The sequence below is a fragment of the Grampus griseus genome, assembly GCF_964374135.1.
Source record: "Grampus griseus genome assembly, chromosome: 11".
Classification (NCBI taxonomy): domain Eukaryota; kingdom Metazoa; phylum Chordata; class Mammalia; order Artiodactyla; family Delphinidae; genus Grampus; species Grampus griseus.
Genome location: NC_139005.1, coordinates 28,533,435 through 28,547,561, shown reverse-complemented (window position 1 = coordinate 28,547,561; position 14,127 = coordinate 28,533,435). Strand labels below are relative to the sequence as shown.

Below are 14,127 nucleotides of genomic sequence, written 5' to 3'. Positions count from 1 at the left end.
ACATAGATTATAAATTTGAGTAGACAAGAAAAATATGTTGCAATATCCATTTGAGCAACCGCAGCTTCTTATTACAAACACCATGCTTAATATAACTATCCCTCGATATAAGTGAAAAATATCGATTATCGCAGTTTTGCTTTTTGCTTTTTTTAGTATACAAAAGAGATATTAAGTTTCAAAATGATGAGCTCAACTTTCTTATTCCATGTGTCATTAGGATGTGGTATATAAATATTCTCCAACTTTGCTCTATATCTTCACAACAAAGTGCAATGATAAACTAATGCTTTGCAATCTGAAAATTACATTTGTCGCTTTTTTCCTCTAAGGGTGTCAGATTGAAAAACCTTTCTCATTTATGATCTGTGCTTCAATTACAGTTGAATTCAAGACTACATGAAAGAACTTGGTGCTGACAGTATTCAGTTTTCACATGGATATGGTTTTCCAAGACACCATAGTTTTCTGCTCCTTGTCCTTACTCATCTGTCTACTTGCCTCTTAGATTAAATATTTTCAACAAATATGCCTATTTGAAAGGGTCTTGTTTGAATTTTAATGTTATTATTTTGCTGCCCCATTTATACCTTATACTTAAATAAATTGCTTCTCCCCACTGCTGTAGCTTGTTACAAAGTCTCCATTGTGGATTACAAAAATGTTTCATAATGTCTGACCCTGAGGTGGCTAACATGATTCCAACACAGTATCTACAGGATAAATCCAAGCACCTCAAGGATAGATAGGTGTAGAAAGATCAAGTTAACAAAAACTAACACTTACAATATGAAAAAAAAAAACTAGAACAACATGCAGTGCTTAACAAAATAATATACTGAGAAGAATATGAATATTACAATGTCTATATTTGTTGTCACTCACATAGAAGTATGGTGTTATCATTAGTCATTGAATTAGCCTAACTAGATTTTGATGGCTAAGAACACTCTCCAAATAGGCATCTTGATTTTTTCCACTGAGATGGGATTGGAATTTCAGTTCTCCCACTAAGAGATGTTTTATATCAACCCAACTTGACATAATTAGCCAATTCTCAATTTAATGTGTCATCCAATCTCTCCCCACTGATGTTCATAAATTTTGTATACACTCTGATTTCATTGGATTATTCATTATTTTTGACTTGACTCTCTATTCCAAGGGAAAAATAAAAGGTTTTATAGTACATTATAGTAGTTGCTAGATCATATACCTAAATTTTAGCTTCTTTTCACATTTATAATCATAAATCTATTAAATTAATTTCCAGAACATTTTGAAATATAGGTGGATTGAGATACACATTCCTGTCATGTTTAGATACGTCTGTTGGTACTTAAGCTTTCTTTGAATTTTATTAAACATTGAATTGATTTTATCAAGTATAAAAATATATTCTCTCTTAAGATTTAATTGCTATTTACTAGTGATATTTGAGATTTGCTTTTTTTAAAATAATGCGAGTCAGTCTGTGGTTTGACACAGCAAAGTCCATTTCAACTTATAGCCCAGAACTATTTAAATAATATGAGAATTAGTTGATTTTAGGTATATGAAAATTTCCTTTCTAAAGACCTGTGATTTTTATACCTTTCAACATGGTAGTTCTTGTAGATCTTTTTAAAAATTTCTTCATTATTATGGTACTATTCAGTATTCTTCTCATACATTAATCAATGATGCTAATGTATCTTAATATAAATAATGAATTTTATTTAGTAGTTAAATAAATTACCATAGAATTATTTTAAAAATACCTTATGATTTTACAACATTTATATTAGGAGTCATCAAGCTCTAAAATATTTTTCCTGAAGAGATCTGCCAAGATTTTATATAAATTTTGAGTAAATGCTAATTTTTGCCTTTTTTCTACTTTATTTCATATTCACACCACAATAATGACTCTTCTAATTTACAATATAAACCATAGAGATTTCCTTAAAGGTGGCAGGGGAGGACTGGAACTGTCAAAGACAGAGTGACAGGTGGGGTTGGGAATAAGTGAACGGTCTTGACAGACTCAAAGTTGCTGGCAGCTTGGAACTGCACCTGGTAGGACAGTGGATGGATCTTGCAACTGTACACTTTGGACATAAACTGGTTAGTGGACTGCTTGGGCCGGCATTCAGCATGCACCATGAAGAGCAATGTGAGGGAAACTGGTACCCAAGTAGGGGCCTTCTGTGTGGTGCTGCCTCGATGGTGTCTTAGGTGTGGAATTGTCCATGCACTTGGGGCAGTAGAGCTTCACCAGGGCCTCACCTGGGGTGTCAGAAAGGCTATTGGAAAGCATTGGCTTGTTCTCACAGTGCACGTGGGGCAGTAGCCGAACTCTCCCTGCTGGTACTTTTCCAACATCTGGGTGGTGCCATGGTTTGTGAGGATATAGGTGGTCTGGGTGAACCCATACAGCATCTTGGCTGACTGCTTAATCAGGGTTCTCTGGTTGGGGTTGTCTTCCAGCTCTTCATCAGGCTCCAGGTCCAAGATCATGTCTAGAGCTTGTCTACAGTGAGGCACCTGCTCATTGAGTTGACTGAGATTAAATTTGCCCTGGATGGAGTCTTCATCCACTTCACAGAAGAATTCATAGTCATGGAGCCCACAGAACCAGTATAAATAACACTTCCTGATGTTTAAATCATTTTTTTAAATTTGTCATTTATTTTTCCTTACTGATTTCCTGATGCTTCTTTGTCTCTGTAATTTTGCTTTCTTGAGTGATCATAAAAGTCTTTGAAAGTTAGGGGTCTTTTTTTTCTTTTGTTTTGCAAAGCATGTCATGATTAAAATGTGTTTCTACTTATTTTAATGAATTAATAAATAAAAATATAATGGGAATGATATTTTTAATTTCTATGTACTTTTAAGTGTTTATTGAACATAGTATCGGTAAAGACTAGTAACCACATCAAAAGAGTTCAGCTCAATGGATTGATTTCACATGTCAGAAGATACCTGCTTAGTCAGACTCAGATCAAAAACAGAATACCAATAACCTAGCACATTCTCATCTCAGTAAAAATTGTTCCACTTAACTGCTCTCATGACTTCTAAAACCAGAGATTCGTCCTGTCTTTTTTTGTACTTAGTATTGATAAGTTATGCATTATGCACATTATAGACGATCAATTCCCATTGTGTGAGTATTCTACAATTTTTACGGCTTCTCCTATGAGTGGATATTTATGTGGGTAGCACCCAGTTTGGGCTTACAAATAATGCTATAATGAATATTCTAGTGCATGCTTTTCAGTGAACTTATGAATGCACTCCTGTTGGGTTTAGGTATATATATAGGAGTGGAGCTGATTATCTTTGGAACTGTGTATCTTCAGCTTTTGTAAATACTGCAGTTTTTCAAACTGTCCTTATGCTTGAGGTTTTTTTTTTTCTATTGATACCATTTTTTTTTAGTACATCTTTATTGGAGTATAATTGCTTCACAATACCATGTTAGTTTCTGTTGCACAACAAAGCAAATCAGCCATATGCATACACATGTCCCCATATCCCCTCCCTCTTAAGCCTCCCTCCCATCCTCCCTATCCCACCCTTCTAGGTCACCTCAAAGCACTGAGCTGATCTCCCTGTGCTATGCTGCTTCTTCCCACCAGCCAACTATTTTACATTCGGGAGTGTATATACATCAATGCTACTCTCACTTTGCCCCAGCTTCCCCCTCCCACCCCATGTCATCAAGTCCATTTTCTATGTCTACCTCTTTATTCCTGCCCTGCAACTAGGTTCATCAGTACCATTTTTTTTTTTTAGATTCCGTATATATGCATTAACATATGGTGACATACTTCACTCTGTATGACAGACTCTAGGTCCACCCACCTCACTACAAATAACTCAATTTAGTTCCTTTTTATGGCTGAGTAATATTCCATTGTATATATGTGCCACATCTTCTTTATCCATTCCTCTGTCGATGGACACTTAGGTTGGTTCCATGTCCTGGTTATTGTAAATAGTGCTGCAATGAACATTGGGGTGCATGTCTCTTTTTGAATTATGGTTCTCTCAGAGTATATGCCCAGTAGTGGGATTGCTAGGTCATATGGTAGTTCTTTTTTTAGTTCTTTAAGGACCCTCCATACTGTTTTCCATAGTGGTTGGATCAATTTACATTCCCACCAACAGTGCAGGAGGGCTCCCTTTTCACCACACCCTTTCCAGCATTTATTGTTTCTAGATTTTTTGATAATGGCCATTCTGACTGGTGTGAGGTGATACCTCATTGTAGTTTTGATTTGCATTTCTCTAATAATTAGTGATGTTGAGCATCTTTTCATGTGCCTTTTGGCCAACTGTATGTCTTCCTTGGTGAAATGTCTATTTAGGTCTTCTGCCCACTTTTTAACTGAATTGTTTGTTTGTTTGATATTGAGCTGCATGAGCTATTTGTATATTTTGGAGATTAATCCTTTGTCTGTTGTTTTATTTGCAAATATTTTCTCCCATTCGGAGGGTTGTCTTTTTGTCTTGTTTATGGTTTCCTTTGTTGTGCAAAAGCTTTTAAGTTTAATTAAGTCCCATTTGTTTATTTTTGTTTTCATTTCTGTTACTCTAGGAGGTGGGTCAAAAAATTCTTCCTGTGGTTTATGTCAGAGTGTTTTTCCTATGTTTTCCTCCAAACGTTTTATAGTGTCTGGTCTTACATTTAAGTCATTAATCCATTTGGAGTTTATTTTTGTGTATGGTGTTAGGTAGTGTTCTAATTTCATTCTTTTACATGTAGTTCTCCAGTTTTCCCAGCACCACTTATTGAAGAGGCTGTCTTTTCTCCATTGTATGTTCTTGCCTCCTTTGTCATAAAACAGGTGTCCATATGTGCATGGATTTATCTCTGGTCATTCTGTCCTGTACCATTGATCTATATTTGTTTTTGTTCCAGTACCTTGCTGTCTTGATTACTGTAGCTTTGTGGTATAGTTTGAAGTCGGGGAGGCTAATTCCTCCAACTCCATTTTTTTTCCTCAAGATTGCTTTGGCTATTCAGGGTCTTTTGTGTTTCCATATGAATTGTAAGATTTTTTGTTCCAATTCTGTGAAGAATGCCATTGGTAGTTTGATAGGGATTACACTGAATCTGTAGATTGCTTTAGGCTATATAGTCATTTTCACAATATTGATTCTTCCAATCCAAGAACATGGTATATTTCTCCATCTGTTTTTTGTCATCTTTGGTTTCTTTCATCAGTGTTTTATAGTTTTCTGAGTACAAGTCTTTTGCCTCCTTAGGCAGGTTTATTCCTAGGTATTTTATTCTTTTTGCTGCAATGGTAAATGGGAGTGTTTCCTTAATTTCTCTTTCTGATTTTTTGTTGGTGGTGTGTAGGAATGCCAGAGATTTCTGTGCATTAATTTTGTATCCTGCAACTTTATCAAACTCATTGATTAGTTCTAGTAGTTTCCTGGTGGTATCTTTAGGATTTTCTATGTATAGCATCATGTCATCAGCAACTAGTGACGGTTTTAATCCTTATTTTTCCAATTTGTATTCCTTTTATTTCTTTTTTTTCTCTGATTGCCATGGCTAGGACTTCCAAAACTATGTTGAATAAGAGTGGCGAGAGTGGACATCCTTCTCTTGTTCTTGATCCTAGTGGAAATGCTTTCAGTTTTTCACCATTGAGTATGATGCTTGCTGTGGGTTTGTCATATATGGACTTTATTATGTTGAGGTAGGTTCCCTCTATACCCACTTTCTGGAGGGTTTTTATAATAAATTGGTGTTGAATTTTGTCCGAAGTTTTTTCTGCATCTACTGAGATGATCATATTGTTTTTATTCCTTAAATTGTTAATGTGGTGTATCACATTGATTGATTTGCATGTATTGAAGAATCCCTGCATCCCTGGGATAAATTCCACTTGATCATGGTGTGTGATCCTTTTAATGTGCTGTTGGATTCTGTTTGCTAGTGTTTTGTTCAGGATTTTTACATCTCTGTTCATCAGTGATATTGGCCTGTAGTTTTCATTTTTTGTGATACCTTTTTCTGGTTTTGGTATCAGGGTGCTGGTGGCTTTGTATAATGAATTTGGGAGTGTTTCTTCCTCGGCAATTTTTTAGAAGAGTTTGAGAAGGATTGGTGTTTGCTCTTCTCTAAATGTGCTCTTCTCTAAATGATTGGTAGAATTCGCCTGAGAAACCATCTTGTCCTGGACATTTTTTTGTTGGAAGATTTTTAATTATGGTTTCAATTTCATTACTTGTGATAGGTCTGTTCATATTTTCTAATTCTTCTTGGTTCAGTCTTGGAAAATTGTACCTTTCAAAGAATTTGTCCATTTCTTCATGGTTGTCCATTTTATTGGCATATGGTTGTTTGTAGTAGTCTCTTATAATCCTTCGTATTTCTGCAGTGTCTGTTGTGATTTCTCCTTTTTCATTTCTAATTTTATTGATTTGTGTCCTCTCCCTCTTTTTCTTGATGATTCTGTCTAAGGGTTTATCAATTTTGTTTATCTTCTCAAAGAACCAGCGTTTAGTTTTATTGATCTTTGCTATTGTTTTCTTCATTTCTATTTCATTTATTTCTGCTCTGATCTTTATGATTTCTTTCCTTCCTCTGACTTTGGGTTTTCTTTGCTCTTCTTTCTTTAGTTGTCTTAAAAGTAACATTAGATTGTTTATGTGAGATTTTTCTTGTTTCTTGAGGTGAGATTGAATTGCTGTAAACTTCCCTCTTAGAACTGCTTTTGCTGTGATGCATAGGTTTTGGGTCATTGTGTTTTCATTGTTTCTATGTATTTTTTATTTCTTCTTTGATTTCTTCAGTGATCTCTTGGTTATTTAGGAGCGCACTGTTTAACTTCCATGTTTTTTTGTGTTTTTTACAGGTTTTTTCCTGTAATTGATTTCCAATCTCATAGTGTTGTGGTCAGAAAAAATGTTTAATAGGTTTCAATTTTCTTAAATTTACCGAGGCTTGATTTGTGACCCAAGATGTGATCTATCCTGGAGAATGTTCCATGAGTACTTGAGAATAAAGTGTATTCCATCACTCTTGGGTGGAATGTTCTATAAATATCAATTAGATCTATGTGGTCTATTATGTCATTTAAAGTTTGTGTTTCCTTATTAATTTTCTGTCTGGATAATCTGTCCATTGGTGTAAGTGAGGTGTTAAAGTCCCCTACTATTCTTTTGTTACTGTCAATTTTTCCTTTCATGGTTGTTAGCATTTGCCTTATGTATTGAAGTGCTCCTATGTTGGGTGCATAAACATTTATAATTGTTATATCTTCTTTTTGGACTGATCCTTTGATTATTATGTAATGTCCCTCCTTATCTCTTGGAACAGTCTTTATTTTAAAGTCTATTTTATCTGATACAAGTATCGCTACTCCAGCTTTCTTTTGATTTCCATTTGCATGGAATATCTATTTCCATCCCTTAACTTTCAGTCTGTATGTGTCCCTAGGACTGAATCAGGTCTCTTGTAGACAGCAGATATATGGGTCTTTTTTTGTATCCATTCAGCCAGTCTGTGTCCTTTGGTTGCGGCATTTAGTTTATTTACTTTCAAGGTTATTATCGATATGTATGTTCCTATTACCATTTTCTTAATTGTTTTCGGTTTGTTTTTGTGGGTCTTTTTCTTCTCTTTGTGTTTCCTGCTTAGGGAAGTTTCTTTAGCATTTGTTGTAAACTGTTTTCATGGTGCTGAATTCTCTTAGCTTTGGTTTGTCTGAAAAGTTTTTGACTTCTCCATCAAACCTGAATTAAATCCTTGCTGGGTACAGTAATCTTGGTTGTAGGTTTTTTTCTTTCATCACTTTAAGTATATCCTGCCACTCCCTTCTAGCTTGCAGGGTTTCCACTGAAAAATCAGCTGACGGGAATTTCTTTGTATATTAATTTTTTGTTTTTCTCTTGCTGTTTTTAATATTTTTCTTTGCATTTAATTTTTGTTAATTTGATGAATATGTGTACTGGTGTATTTTTCCTAGATTTTATCCTGTATTGGGACTCTCTGTGCTTCCCGGATTTGGGTGACTCTTTCCCATGTTAAGGAAGTTTTCCACTATAATCTCTTCAAATATTTTCTCAGACCACTTGTTTTTCTCTTCTTGTTCTGGGACGCCTATAATTTGAATGTTGGTGCATTTAGTATTGTCCCAGTGGCCTCTGAGATTGTCTTCAATTCTTTTCATTCTTTTTTTCTTTATTTTTCTCCTCAGCAGTTATTTCCACCATTTTGCCTTCCAGCTCACTTATTTGTTCTTCTGCTTCCGCTATTCTTTTACTGATTCCTTCTAGTGTATTTTTCATTTCAGTTATTGTGTTGTTCATCTCTGTTTGTTCTTTAGTTCTTCTAGGTCTTTGTTAAACACTTCTTGTATTTTCTCAATCCGTGCTTCCATTCTATTTCTGAGATTCTGAATCATCTTTGCTATCATTACTCTGAATTCTTTTTCAGGTAGATTGCCTATTTCCTTTTCATTTACTTGGTCTTGTAGGTTTTTACCTTACTCCTTCAACTGTGACATATTTTTTTGCCATCTCATTTTTTTTTTTTTTAATGAGTAGGTTGTGTTCCTGTTTTACTGGTTGTTTGGCCCGAGGCCTCCAACACTAGAGTTTGTAGGCTATTGAGTAGAGATGGTCTTTGTGCTGAGATGAGGACCTCTGGGAGACCTCACTCTGAAGAATATTCCCTGGAGTCTGAGGTTCTCTGTTAGTCCAGTGGTTCAGACTCGGACCTCCCATTGCAAGAGCTTCCGCCCGACCCCGAGGTCATGAATCAAGATCCCACAAGCCAGGTGGGGCAGCAAAAAAAAGAAGAGTAACAAAGTAAAAATAAAATTAGACTAGGAAACTAACAGATTTATTAGAAAGAATGTAAAAATAAAAATATATATGAATCACAACTGGAGTGTACATCAGTACCCTATAGTAAAAAAGAGGAGGAGGGAAAAGGAAAAAAAAAAGGTGAGGGAGGGAAGGACTTGGCTGTGGAGAGCGAGGCCTAAGCAAGGGTGAAGTTTGGCTGGTGTATGGGGCCAATGCTCAGGACCCACAAGGCTGGAAAATGTCCTGAGGGCTGTGGGGGATGGGGCTTATACTCAAGGAACAGTAGGAACCCAGGCGTGCCACCCACCCCTGGTCTCAGAGGGTAGGGGACCTCACCTGGGAGCCCAGCAGGGGCAGAGCAAATGCCCTCCTCTCCTCTCCTGCTCCTCTGGTCTGGGGTCTGGGAGGGTCCCTCCTGCCTGCCTCTCTGATCTCCCAGGCCTCTCTCCTATGTCCCCAGGACCAATACGGTAGGGGGAAAAGGGGGCCTTGGAGGGCAGGGGACCAGCCTGGGAGCTCAGCAGGCTCCCTGTGCCCAAGTGAGTAGGGTAATCACCCTCTGCTCCTCTCCTGATCCTCCTGGATGGCCCCTCCTATCTGCCACTCCTGATCTCCCCAGCCTCCCTCCTATGTCCCCAGGACCCATGCGGCCTGGATGGGACTTTGAGGGGAGGGGGAATTGGCTTGGGAACTCAGCAAGCTCCCCAGCCCAAGGGGCGCCAATGCTGTCTGGGCTCCACTTCTCCCCCATCGATCTGCCTACATCCTACTCATTCACTCTGAGGTTCCTCCTGTCTCCTTGGGGGTCAGAGTCCCCTACCAGTGGCTGACAGGCACCCTAGTTGTGGGGAGAAGCTAACTCTGTGTGTTCCCACACTGCCATCTTGACTCCTCCCCTGTGCTTGAGTTTTGAGGTACATAATTTACTTTGATATTTATAAGAAATCTAAAAACTCAGCTTTTATTTTCATATTTACACAAACTTTCAGAAATGTGTGTTTTAACTTCAAAATATTTTATCACATTTTGTTATAATTACTAGTTTTATAACATTGTGGTAAGAAAATGTGATGTAAACCCTTATAATTTATCTGTTTTCAAGTGTGTTGCAATTTATTTTAAAATGTCCAAAGTATGTTGGAAAAATAGGAGACAGAAAGTGGATAGAGTGAGAACATAGTTACATAGAAAGAACAGTCTACAGTTTAGTAGTTAAATGACCTCAATTTCCTTTTTCTATTATCTTCTTGTTATGTTGAAATTTTTTCCTTTTTCATACTATCATTGATTTCTTATTAACTTCTTTTTTACCTTCTTATCATTTTTTTCTAACACTCAATGGTTTCAGACTAATCATATCCCTAATTTAGACTGGTATATTTGTAAATATCAATTGACATTTCTTTCATTCTTCATCACTTTTTAAATAGTTTTTGTATATAATTATTTTTTTTAACATTTTTATCAAACATGTGGGTAATTTGTTTCTTTCTGTGTACATGTAGTTATTGCATCTTTAAAACTCAGACTTTATACTTTTGCTTTTGATTCAGGAAATTAACCAAAAAAAAGATTATTGCTGTGACATTTATAATCATATTAATGTTTCTTGTTGTCTTAGGGCCTCTAGTGTGGCTGGAATTTTTAGACTTTGTTTTTTACTTTCTTAGCAGTATTTTTTAATCTCACCTAAACCCATTTTTGCCTCATTATTCCTTTCTCATTCCAGCCTGTTCTTCCCATCTAATTAGTTATTGCTGTTTTATAGACATTATGTATTTTTATGTGATTATGACAACAAAAGTTTTCCTGAAATTCCTCCTAGGTCATTGAGTGTTTTTTTGACACATATGTACTGGGCTCCTATTTTCCAAAAATGATTCTAGGTCTTGGGGACTGATCAACTAGCAAGAAAAACTTGAGTTCTTACACTTGAGGAACTTGAATTCTGACAGGGGCAAGGGGGGCAATCAATAAAATATTTGGAAAATAAAAGAACAAACATAGTAGATAAAAATTCGTGTTATGAAACAAATCTAACAGACCAAGAGTTTTCATAGTACATTGGGGCAGTTGATGTGGAGTGGTCAGGTGCGGCCTCTGTGAGGAATGAAATTGAAGGAGTAAGCCAGGCGATTATGGGGGAAAGCCATTTCCAGACAAAGAAATATCCTGTGCAAAAGACTTAAGTCAGGTCTAGTATAAAATACATCTTCTCACCGTTGGAAAAATATTACTTTCATGTACATTTGCATCTTTACACTGTCAAAGTATCATTATTTAGTTTAATACAGTCTTTGCTCCAATTATCACAAACAAATGTAGAAATGCATTATCTCTTCTTTGGATGAACTTAATCTGGATACTTTATCACAATATTTTAAGGTATATCATGAACTACAATTTGTTAATATAAAACTTAAAGAGCCAGTTAAAAAATATGAAGTTGAATTTTTATCATTAGTTCAGAACAATTTTACATGCTTCCAATTAATTTAGAGATTACCAAAAAAGGGGCATTTAAAAAGCATTTGATATTCAGAAAACCTTTACTAAGTAATTATAAGCTCTTAAGATCACTTTCCTTTAGGGCTTCCCTGGTGGCACAGTGGTTGAGAGTCCGCCTGCCGATGCAGGGAACACGGGTTCGTGCCATGGTCCGGGAAGATCCCACATGCCGCGGAGTGGCTAGGCCCGTGAGCCATGGCCGCTGAGCCTGCGTGTCCAGAGCCTGTGCTCCACAATGGGAGAAGCTGCAACAGTGAGAGGCCTGCGTACCGCCAAAAAAAAAAAAAAAAAAAAAATCACTCTCCTTTGAAAAGGAAAGCATGTGTTCTTTTGTGTAATCCATCTTAAACTTTAAAGTTTTTCATTCTGGGCAAAAGAAGTTTGCTCAATATTTTCCAAAATAAATATTTCTAGATGCACAGTAAGTTAGCAAAAGATGAGAATTTGAGCTATGTAAATTTTGAAAATTTTAGTGGATTATGTTTGTCACTAATTTCTAGTACTGAATCCTCTCACTAGATCTTTTTAGAACTGTATTTAGTTTTTTTGCTGTTGTTGTTTCTTTCTTTTTTTTTTTTTTTTTTTTGCATATTGCCTTTATTTTGCAGAAAATGTTTTGCTCATTGTCTTTGGCTATTTTTTTCAGAAGAAAAATATTGCCCTTGTATGTTTAACAATACAAGAGGCAATTACATATGCTCAAAATAAACACATTCTATTGGGCAGAACAGTGAAATTTCCATTGCAGTTAAAGTCTGTTGTCCTCAACTATGAATTTATTATTTTGTCCCTAACGTCTTAACTATAAGTATGATAGCTGTCACAAAAGGGACCTGAAAACTACTCTGAAGAAACAAGGAATGCAATTGAAAGTATGCTTTTTATTTCACTAAATAAGACGAGTTGAGTTTATTAATTCTAGTGTGTCAAATCTTCTATATTCTGTAAGAGACACAAAAAAATAAGTTTCTGGATCTTAGCAAACAAAATTTTATTATGATCAAGTAATGGTGATTTAACAGTCCAACTGAGTTTTGTTTCCATACTTAAATTCATCTGTAGCATATAAACACAACATAGGACTACACTTGTGTTGCAGATGATGGGTGGGGTTATTTTTTTGATGAACAACAGGACATATATTCCTTTTCATATTTTAAAGTGAAGTTAATAAGATTTTTTTTTCTTTCTTGACCTATGAGACTGTCATTTTGTACCTAGATCAAATCCTGAGTAAAATTGGTAGACATAAAAAAAAATAGTGTATATTTTAAGAAAAGGCTTTGGTTTACATGGAAGGTGGTGACAGGGATATCCATGAGGTTATGAGGCCAAGGTGTGATATTGGCTGTCAGGAATATCTGTGGCCACGATATGGTTCTTATAGAGTGAGAATCCTGAGGAGAAGGGACCTGAGATTATTTGGGTAAGATAGTGTTCACTGGGAAGGTCTGGACTCCCAGCCCATTAGGTAGCTATGCTGTCTGAGAACCTGGTGTGAAGGTGCTCTGCTAGCTGACCACAGGTTGGGGTACTGATACAGTCCTGTTGTGCTCAGGAGTAACATGATAGTATGTACACACATGCTGAGGCTGGGCTAAGTTCATGGGATCAGATCATGGACAACTTGCAAATGAATTGTCAGAATAGGTTGGAGAATTTTTCCAATGAGTGTATGGGCTAAGTATGAGCTTGTCCAAGTGGGGAGGAGTCCTAGGCACAGCTTTGAGGACAGGGACAGGGATGTGTGAACTGTGGTTCCTCAGCATAGAGCATTTTTCACAGCCATGGGTGGAGAAAAGTGAGACAGGACCTCCAAACTGAGGATGGGGGTTGACGGCAGGTAGAAGGAACTGAGTCCAGGGATAAGCTACTTCCATTAGTAATACCCAGGTTGCTGTTTGTCTCTGGGTTCTTCCATCTTATCTTTGTGATCCCTGCTTCTTTTTGCATCACAGCAAGCCCTTGCAAATCAGTTTTATTTGGTTTTAAGAGCTGTAATCTCTTTCTGGTAAGCCTTGACAGATATGCATCGAGTCTTGAGAATGCCGTGGCTGGTAGTCATCCCCTGTAGACCCTCAACTCATACTATATGAATTTAGAGTTTTTATTTATGTAAGGAGTTCAATATGCACATATGAATTGGACTGACCCCCCAGGCACCCACTCTCTGTTCACACACTTCCAGAAGTGGTTGCTCTCCATCACAAAATCCAAGATAAAACAACACATGGTGTTCGGGTCCAGGCCAGACATACTCAGTTTCAGCACTGGGAACATCCTCTTGCTGTTATTGGTGACCATCACCTGGTTGGTGAGCTCTCTGAAGTGCAGCCATATCTAACTTTTCTTGGTTGACACTGGGGTCACCCTTCTCCCTGCCAGCCTGTAGCTCTCACTTCAAGGAGCTCAGCTGGTGGTCCACTCTATTGCAGGCTATTCTACAAGTTCCGGACACCAAGGGAGATTGTCCTCTTGCTGACCCTTCTTCATGGCCCTCCAACCCAGACTTACTTACCTAAGAGCCATATTTAACTCCTTTCAACAGCCACTCTTCCAAGAAAAGGAGCAGCAAAGGTCCACAGTTCCCAGGCAGAGACCTGTGAGGAGAAGACTTGAAGGTAGGGGAGGGGCAGAGGGGTGAAGATAGAGGATATTTCCCTTGAACTCCTGCAAGGCATGACTAAAGTAGCTCTTTGTGGCATTGGATTTGCTTTAAACAATTAAAAATCAGACTATTGACTAGCACCCAAATATTTATAAAATATACAAATAAAACTATTGATATCTTTGAAGCCCATT

General features: G+C 37.0%; 1 pseudogene across 1 annotated transcript; it reads right to left on the bottom strand.

The window, feature by feature from the left end:
- Positions 1 to 1,944: 1,944 nt before the first annotated feature.
- LOC309829340 (casein kinase II subunit beta-like) lies at positions 1,945 to 13,854 on the bottom strand (annotated as a pseudogene). Its single transcript has 2 exons — positions 13,844 to 13,854; positions 1,945 to 2,635 (listed from the first exon to the last, which is right to left on the bottom strand). The product of its transcript is annotated as a casein kinase II subunit beta-like (transcript).
- Between the last annotated feature and the right edge of the window lie 273 nt (positions 13,855 to 14,127).